Genomic DNA, 7,891 nt, shown 5'->3' on the forward strand with positions numbered 1-7,891 from the left:
ATATTCTAATTCAACAATTTGTAAAGGGGTTAATTATGGTGATTCAATTGACTAACAAAGATTAGACTTTTGCTCATTACACACAAAGAGTCCCCTCATTGTGATCCTATTGCTTTAACACTACTGGTAGGGAATATATCTAGATTTTTACTTCCCTATATGTCCTTTTGTAATCGAGTCGGGATTAAACGGTTCGAGTTATGGTCCGAGTCAGGTCAAAATCAACCTTATCACACTTGGACATATATAAAGGGCCTTAGCCCTTTATTTTAGGGGACTCTCCCTCTCATCTCTACTCTCTTTCTCTCTCTCAAAACATTCTCCCCTATATCTAAAAGATGAATAAAACAAGTCATTCTCTATATTTCCCTCTCGACGGTTCATACACCTTAATACAATTTCTACGCATTTTATACGCTGTCTATACCGACTATACGCTAGAAATACATGGACTCATTTTCCATATCAACTACAAATCTTGAAAGACAATATATACACAATTTTTCTTGTAGTGTGTATTATTTTGTTCATCGGTAATAGTATTTTATTATTCGATATCTATTTATTAAGAATTGCTTTTGAAATAATATAATAGTTTTATTATATTTTGTATTTTGTTATTTTATGGTAGGTGACTGTCTATATATTTGTATGTGTTTTATTTTAATTAAGAATATTGTAATTATTTAAATAATATTCTTTTTCTTCTCCCAATAATATTATTTTTCTATTTTCTTGGTCTAACCAACCACATAAACATGATTCATTCTATAATTCCTTGTTTATTTTCGTTGCAAATCAAATAATATAAAAATATTTTATTTTATTTCATATTGAAATTATATTTTATTCACTTTGTTTTTATTCTTTCAACAAAACATTGCATTAGAGCAATCATATTTGTGATTTTTTAGATCAAAAAATCAAAGCTTGAGGTTGAAAATTGATGGGAAATGGGGGTTTTTTGATTTTTTTTCTCATGCAAGTGAAGTACTTTTGTGGAGTTCACATTTTCATAAATGAAAATAAAGCTTTTGAGCTGTCTACGTGTGCTAGAGACACAGGTGCATGCAATACATACGTCTATTGGTGCGTTACCTGTTTAATTTTTATTTTTTTAATTCTTGTCAGATTAATTTTGTTTTTTCCACCTTTCACTCCTATGTGGCACGTGCTCTTATATTTGTTGTATTAATGAATTCATATTATAAAACAATGCCAATAGCCAATAGGGAGGCAATAGTGTAGGTGGCAACGGTACTGCACATGGTAGGTACACCTAATTGTTTTGTAAAATTCGAAACCATACCCGAATCTCCGTTCGTTTACAATTTTTGCCGGTTCCGACCTTTTCTACATTCTGAACTCTTTTTTTTTTTTTTCTTCTTTTTTGGGTGGGATGGTCCTGTACTCCTGTATAACATCAAGCCAGTTAAGATTTGGTTATAAATCAAAATCATTTTTTAAATAATGGATTCAATCTGTATAGTACTAATTTGTTTGGCAATATAAGGGTGTGTTTGGAAACCCGGAAAATGACTTCTGGAAGTCATTTTCCGGGGTTTTGGTGTTTGGTTACATTGGAAAATGACTGGTCAAAGGAAAATGGGGTGGAAGTCAATGGAAAAGGAAGGCAATTTTATGGAAAATGACTTCCCCTTTTTTTTGGGGGAAGTCATTTTCCAACTTTTACACCAACATCATCAACACCATACCACCACCACCACCACTACCAACATACCACCGTCGCCGCCATCTCCACCATACCACCGCCACCACCACCACCATACCACCGTTGTCACACCACCACCATCACACCACCGCCGCCGCCACCACTACCACCATACCACCGCAACCACCGTCGCCACCACTACCGTCGCCGCCACTACCACCATACCACCGCAACCACCGTCGCCACCACGACCGTCGCCGCCACTACCACCATACCACCGCAACCACCGTCGCCACCACTACCGTCGCCGCCACTACCACCATACCACCGCAACCACCGTCGCCGCCATCACCACCATACCACCGCCCCCACCACCACCATACCATCGCACCCACCGCCGCCGCCACCACCACCATACCACCGCAACCACCGTCGCCGCCACCACTACCGTCATACCACCGCCGCCGCCACCACCACCATACCACCGCCGCCACCACCACACCACCGCCACCACCACTACCATACCACCGCAACCACCGCCGCCGCCACCACCACCATACCACCGCAACCACCGTCGCCGCCACCACTACCGTCATACCACCGCTGCCGCCACCACCACCATACCACCGCCACCACTACCACACCACCGCCGCCACCGCCACCACCACCATACCACCGCCACCACCACCACACCACCGCCGCCACCGCCACCACCACCACCATACCACCGCAACCACCACCACCACTACCACCACCATACCACCGCAACCACCGTCGCCGCCACCACTACCACCATACCACCGCCGCCGCCGCCGCCGCCACCACCATACCACCGTCGCCGCCACCACCACCACCACCACACCATCGTCATACTACCACCACCATCACACCACCACCAATTATTATTATTATTATTATTATTATTATTATTATTATTATTATTATTATTATTATTATTATTATTATTATATAACGAATAACACCACTACCACTACACCACCACCACCACCATAATATTTTTGATATATTATTAGTTTTTTTTTTTTTGTTGAAAAACTTAGCTATTTTTTATTATATTTAAAATTAATATTATATTATTATATATTATTATACATGTTGTAATATTCTAAATAAAATAATTAAAATGTTTAATTATACAATTCTACTCATTTTCCAGAAAATGAACCAAACACACAAAAACAGTTTTCCAGAATGCAACCAAACACCGGAAAGGAAAATGTTTTCCGGAAAATGACTCATTTTCCAGAAAACATTTTCCAGAAGTCATTTTCCTGGTTTCCAAACGGACCCTAAGTTCAACCCAACTTGTGGTCAATTTTATATTTGGTATCAACCAAAAAGTCAATACAAACAAGTAAACTAAAATCAAAATACAATTCGTGGGGTAAAAAAAATTATAGGACATTGACAACCTAAATTGTATTGAGAATATCAGTTTGGTTATCAACGATTAGCGGTAGCGGATTGTGTTAGCGGTTATTAGATAGCTGATTGTATTATCGGGTTTGACCAGCAAATTGTATTAGCGGTTTGTAAAATAATATTTGGTAAAATTAACTGTTTAGATTAGCGGTTAACATGTAAAATGACCATAAGGGTATACATTATAATTTATAATAATAATAATAATAATAATAATAATAATAATAATAAGCCCTCTTGTATTCTCACTTTTCCCACCGTCCCACATCGTGGGATATAGGAGCCTCAAGGCTCCACTAATTCGTTGCCCATCCCAGATGGGCAACATTGAGGAGCCGTTTCGGCTCCTCAACTACAAGTTTTAAATTTTTTTTTTTTTAACAGGGACGTTTTGGAAAAATTTTAATTTTTTCCAAAACGCCAACTGCAAACATTGCACTTTGTAGCGTTTTTGAACAAACCGCTGTTTAACCAAATGTTTTTTTTGACGATTTGACATGGTCAAATCGTCAAAAATGACAGATCCGCAAATAACCAAACATGGCCTAAGTGTGCGCAAAGTGATAGAGATTATAGTTAGTATATTAATTTTATGAATGATCCATTAACTATTGATATTTTTATTAATTTTAACATCGACTTTCCCTTAATTATTTATTTTCTTCAAATTTTGATCATCCGGTTAAATATTTGATTAATTTCACTAAATTTAATGGTAATAATGTAAAAATTAGCTAGTAGAATTACCTCTCAAAATGTGTATATTTAAGGATGTTGAAACAAATAATGTAATCGCCTCTAATTTGGCATTGAGATTTAACAATAGTGTAGTCCAAATTAGCTTATGTATCAACTTCTTGTTCACTTTCTCACAAATGATGAACCTCATGAAGTTTATGAAACCAAATTGCACATCTCAATAACAAGTCAAATTTTTACATTCTAATAATTACCATTAAATTTAACACTCAATAAATGAACATTTAACCAGATGACCAAATATGAAACAAAATTTTATAGTTCATGGACCATTTATGGTGAAATTGAAAGTCGATGATAAAAATTTGATAAATATTAATAGTCAATGAATCATTTTTGAAACTCAATATAGTTTACTTCATAAGGTTGGACAATTATAAATGTGGCATTTTCTAGTTAGTTAGCGTGGTTAACCAATCAAACATCTAGCAACGTTTTCAACTATGACATCCTAAACCAACAATGTTGGAAATGTTACTTATGCTTACTTGTGTAGACCAATATGATATCATCGACAACTATCTTGACCGAACTTAGAGTGATCATTTCAAATATTAAGATGACATGATTATACACACTTTGCTTGTTTGATACTCCGTAGTTAATTGCTCTTGTTTTAAGTTTATTACTCCATTTACATAATAGGCTATAACTTATTTGATATATTTAAAATAAAAATATAATATTCTTAATAATATATTAAGATTGAAATATTATAGTATATATTTCTTTTAAAAATGAAAACAAATAACAAATAATGCGTAAATCTTTATTATACAATTTAAAATAAATCATTACATTTTTTTTTAAAGTACGGCCGAAGTGTAGTATCTATTCATAACCTCTTTATTAACATACTAAAGCTTAAACTCATGACCTCTCATTTAAAAAAGTCACTTCGTGTCACTAGATCATAAGATCATCGACAAATAAACCATTAAACTTAAATATTAAATAAAATCAAAATAATAAACAAATTAAGATAGAGGAAGTTCAAGAACGGATGAAAGTATATGCGAGGGGATAAAGGCCAAAACAGCTGATTGACCGTACGATATGGCCTACTGTAAGACATCCAAATGAATTGGAGATTTGGACTACCTGTCCCCTACAGACTACAGTACATTGTTAAATATCAAAAGAAAAAAGAAAATGAAAATGAAAAGTGCATTTTTTTTTGTTGAGTACTGAAAAGTGCATTCCTTCACCGCTGCACGTGTTTTCATAACCTCTCCAAATCCACCTAACACACGTCTCTGTTAACCCCCGTTCAGCCCGGCCCGCTAGTTGATATGACGGACCTACCGCAAAACATTTAGAACGGGTACTCCTATGAGTTTGGTGCAGAGGCTACTCTAGAACAGACCGCAATCACTTTGATTTACGTGAAACCTACTTTTCTTTTGTCCCACATTTTTCCTACAAAAATTCATAATTTAATAGAGTATTGCTAATAAAAATATTTTCTCTCTAAAACTATCACTATTTTATACCGGTAATTTTTAAAGTTATTTTATCTCCCATAGGAGAGATAGGTTTGCCCTTTTCTAAGGCTTTATAATTTTTGAAATGATAGTATAAATTATATTACCCCAGTTAATATGATTACCTGCAGGTAATGTGAGATTTTAGAAATGTAAGATTACCTTACGTGTTTAATTTAAATTGTGAAATATAATATTATTTTATTTAGTTAAGAATTACTCCCTCTGTCCCATTTTGCCTGTCCTGTTTACTATTCATTGGTCAATCCAACTCTTCCTTCATTGCTTATTTTCTTTAGTAATTTTTAATTATTTTTAAATTTGATTTTTTATGTTTAATAGTACTTTTAATGTAGTTTCTAAATATATAAATTTTATATACTAAAAATAAATTTAATATTATGAAAAATTGAAGTAAAAATAGCTTCAGTCAAGCCTCGTTAACCGAACCAGACAAACAAAATGGGACGGAGGTAGTATATTTTAGGTTATATAGATCAATTTACTATAATGTCCTCAATAATATATATATATATATATATATATATATATATAATTGATTATATAAACATATATTTTTATATTATTATTATTATTATATAAGAATAGCTAACAATGGCACATTTGGAATAATTCATGGTAATCTAAAATTACCTAAGAAAATTGGGGTAATCACATTATATTGAAACATTACTGCCACATTAGCTTTCAGGTAATATAACATTACCAAGTAATCTCATAACTTGAACCAAACAAGGTAATATAACATTACCAAACTCAGATTACCTAGATAATCTAAGATGACCCGAACCAAACGCCCCCTAGGAGTAATGGTCCATAGTTATATTACGGGAATGTATATTATGGAATGAATATGTATAAGACACCCTTATATTATTATGGAATAAATATGCATTTCGCAAGTTATTTTTCGTGCATCGCACGGATATATACTAGTTCCTCTTAATACACCATCTTTAGAATAACCTCATTAGCTTTGTGGTTTATGGCGTTAACCTTTAATCTATACACCATGTTCAATTCTTAACAACAACATTATTATTATTCGTAGTCGACTATTTTATGCTATAACTTGTATTATTATTGTTGTTGTTGTTGTTGTTATTATTGTTATTATTATTATCCATTTTGTACTTTCATACCCGATTTGTGGTGCTTATATTGTCTAGATATATAGCAATTTTTTCATTTAAAAAAAATTAATATCATCGATTATATTTACACATTATTGAAACCTCTTTGTAGACGACATTGGTAGTGACAACACAATCTTGTTCATCTTTGTCTAGAGCTAACATCTTCTCCATCAGGACGGGTTACTTGGGTGAAAATATATAATGGTAGAATATCACTCAATTAGTTATCCTTTTATATTTTCAGTCAATTCGTAATATCATATTCATTTTCAGCCAATTATTCTTTTTTATTTTCAATCAATTAGAATATCAAATGCAGTGATATTTTTACCTAACTTCCGTTCCATTTTTAATTTATCTTTACTATTGTTTAAAATATGCATTTACTATTGATAATGTAGAATATTATTATTGGAATATTTTCTTCGAATTTTTAATTTTCATTCCATTTTTAATTAAAATGCAATGATCTTACCATTTTTTAGTCAATTATAGATCATTTTTTATTTGCAGTCAATTATTAATATTCATTTCCTTTTATATTTTCAGTCAATTAGTAATATTAGATTCATTTTCAGTTAATTATTCTTTTTTTATTTCCAATCAATCAGTCAATTAGAATATAGATGCAGTGATATTTTTACCTAATTTTCGTTCCATTTTAATTCGATGATGTAAAATATTATTAATGAAATATTTTCGTTCCATTTTTAATTTATCATTACTATTTTTTAAAATATGTCTTTACTATTTGATGATGTAAAAAATTATTATTAAAATATTTCCTTTTCATTTTTAATTTTCCTTTAGTTCTAACCAAAAAAAAAAAAAAAAAGACTTTGGACTTCTCAATACTTGCACACATTGATTTTTTTTTTTTTTTGGGTAAACTCAGGGTTTCCACCGTTGGACACAGTGACTAATCCCCTCGCTAAATTGTAAGCACCTCTTTTGGGTGGGACAGCTGGCTTAGAGGTTTAAGGCTGCTCCATTCCCAAATCCAAGGATCGAACCCTTGACCTTTGGTTAAGGATGGATGAATCCTTTACACTCAATCACACCCTTCAGGTTACTTGCCTACATTGATGGGCAAGCAATTATGTTTGTAAGAGGAACATTGCTCATCTTTCCAAACATTTTCAATGTGATATCAAAATGATCCCACATCATTTACAAAGCGAGCCCGTGACTTCCTTTTGTCTTCTTCTTATTATTTTTAAAATTTTAATTTTATTTTGTATATCGTTTTGTTTGGATTATTATTATTATTATTATTATTATTATTATTATTATTATTATTATTATTATTATTATTATTATTATTATTGATTATTGACAAATTCGTCATTTTAACAATTTATCTTGAATCAAAACAC

This window comes from Ipomoea nil, unplaced genomic scaffold (genome assembly GCF_001879475.1).
Source record: "Ipomoea nil cultivar Tokyo-kokei standard unplaced genomic scaffold, Asagao_1.1 scaffold0813, whole genome shotgun sequence".
Classification (NCBI taxonomy): Eukaryota; Viridiplantae; Streptophyta; class Magnoliopsida; order Solanales; family Convolvulaceae; genus Ipomoea; species Ipomoea nil.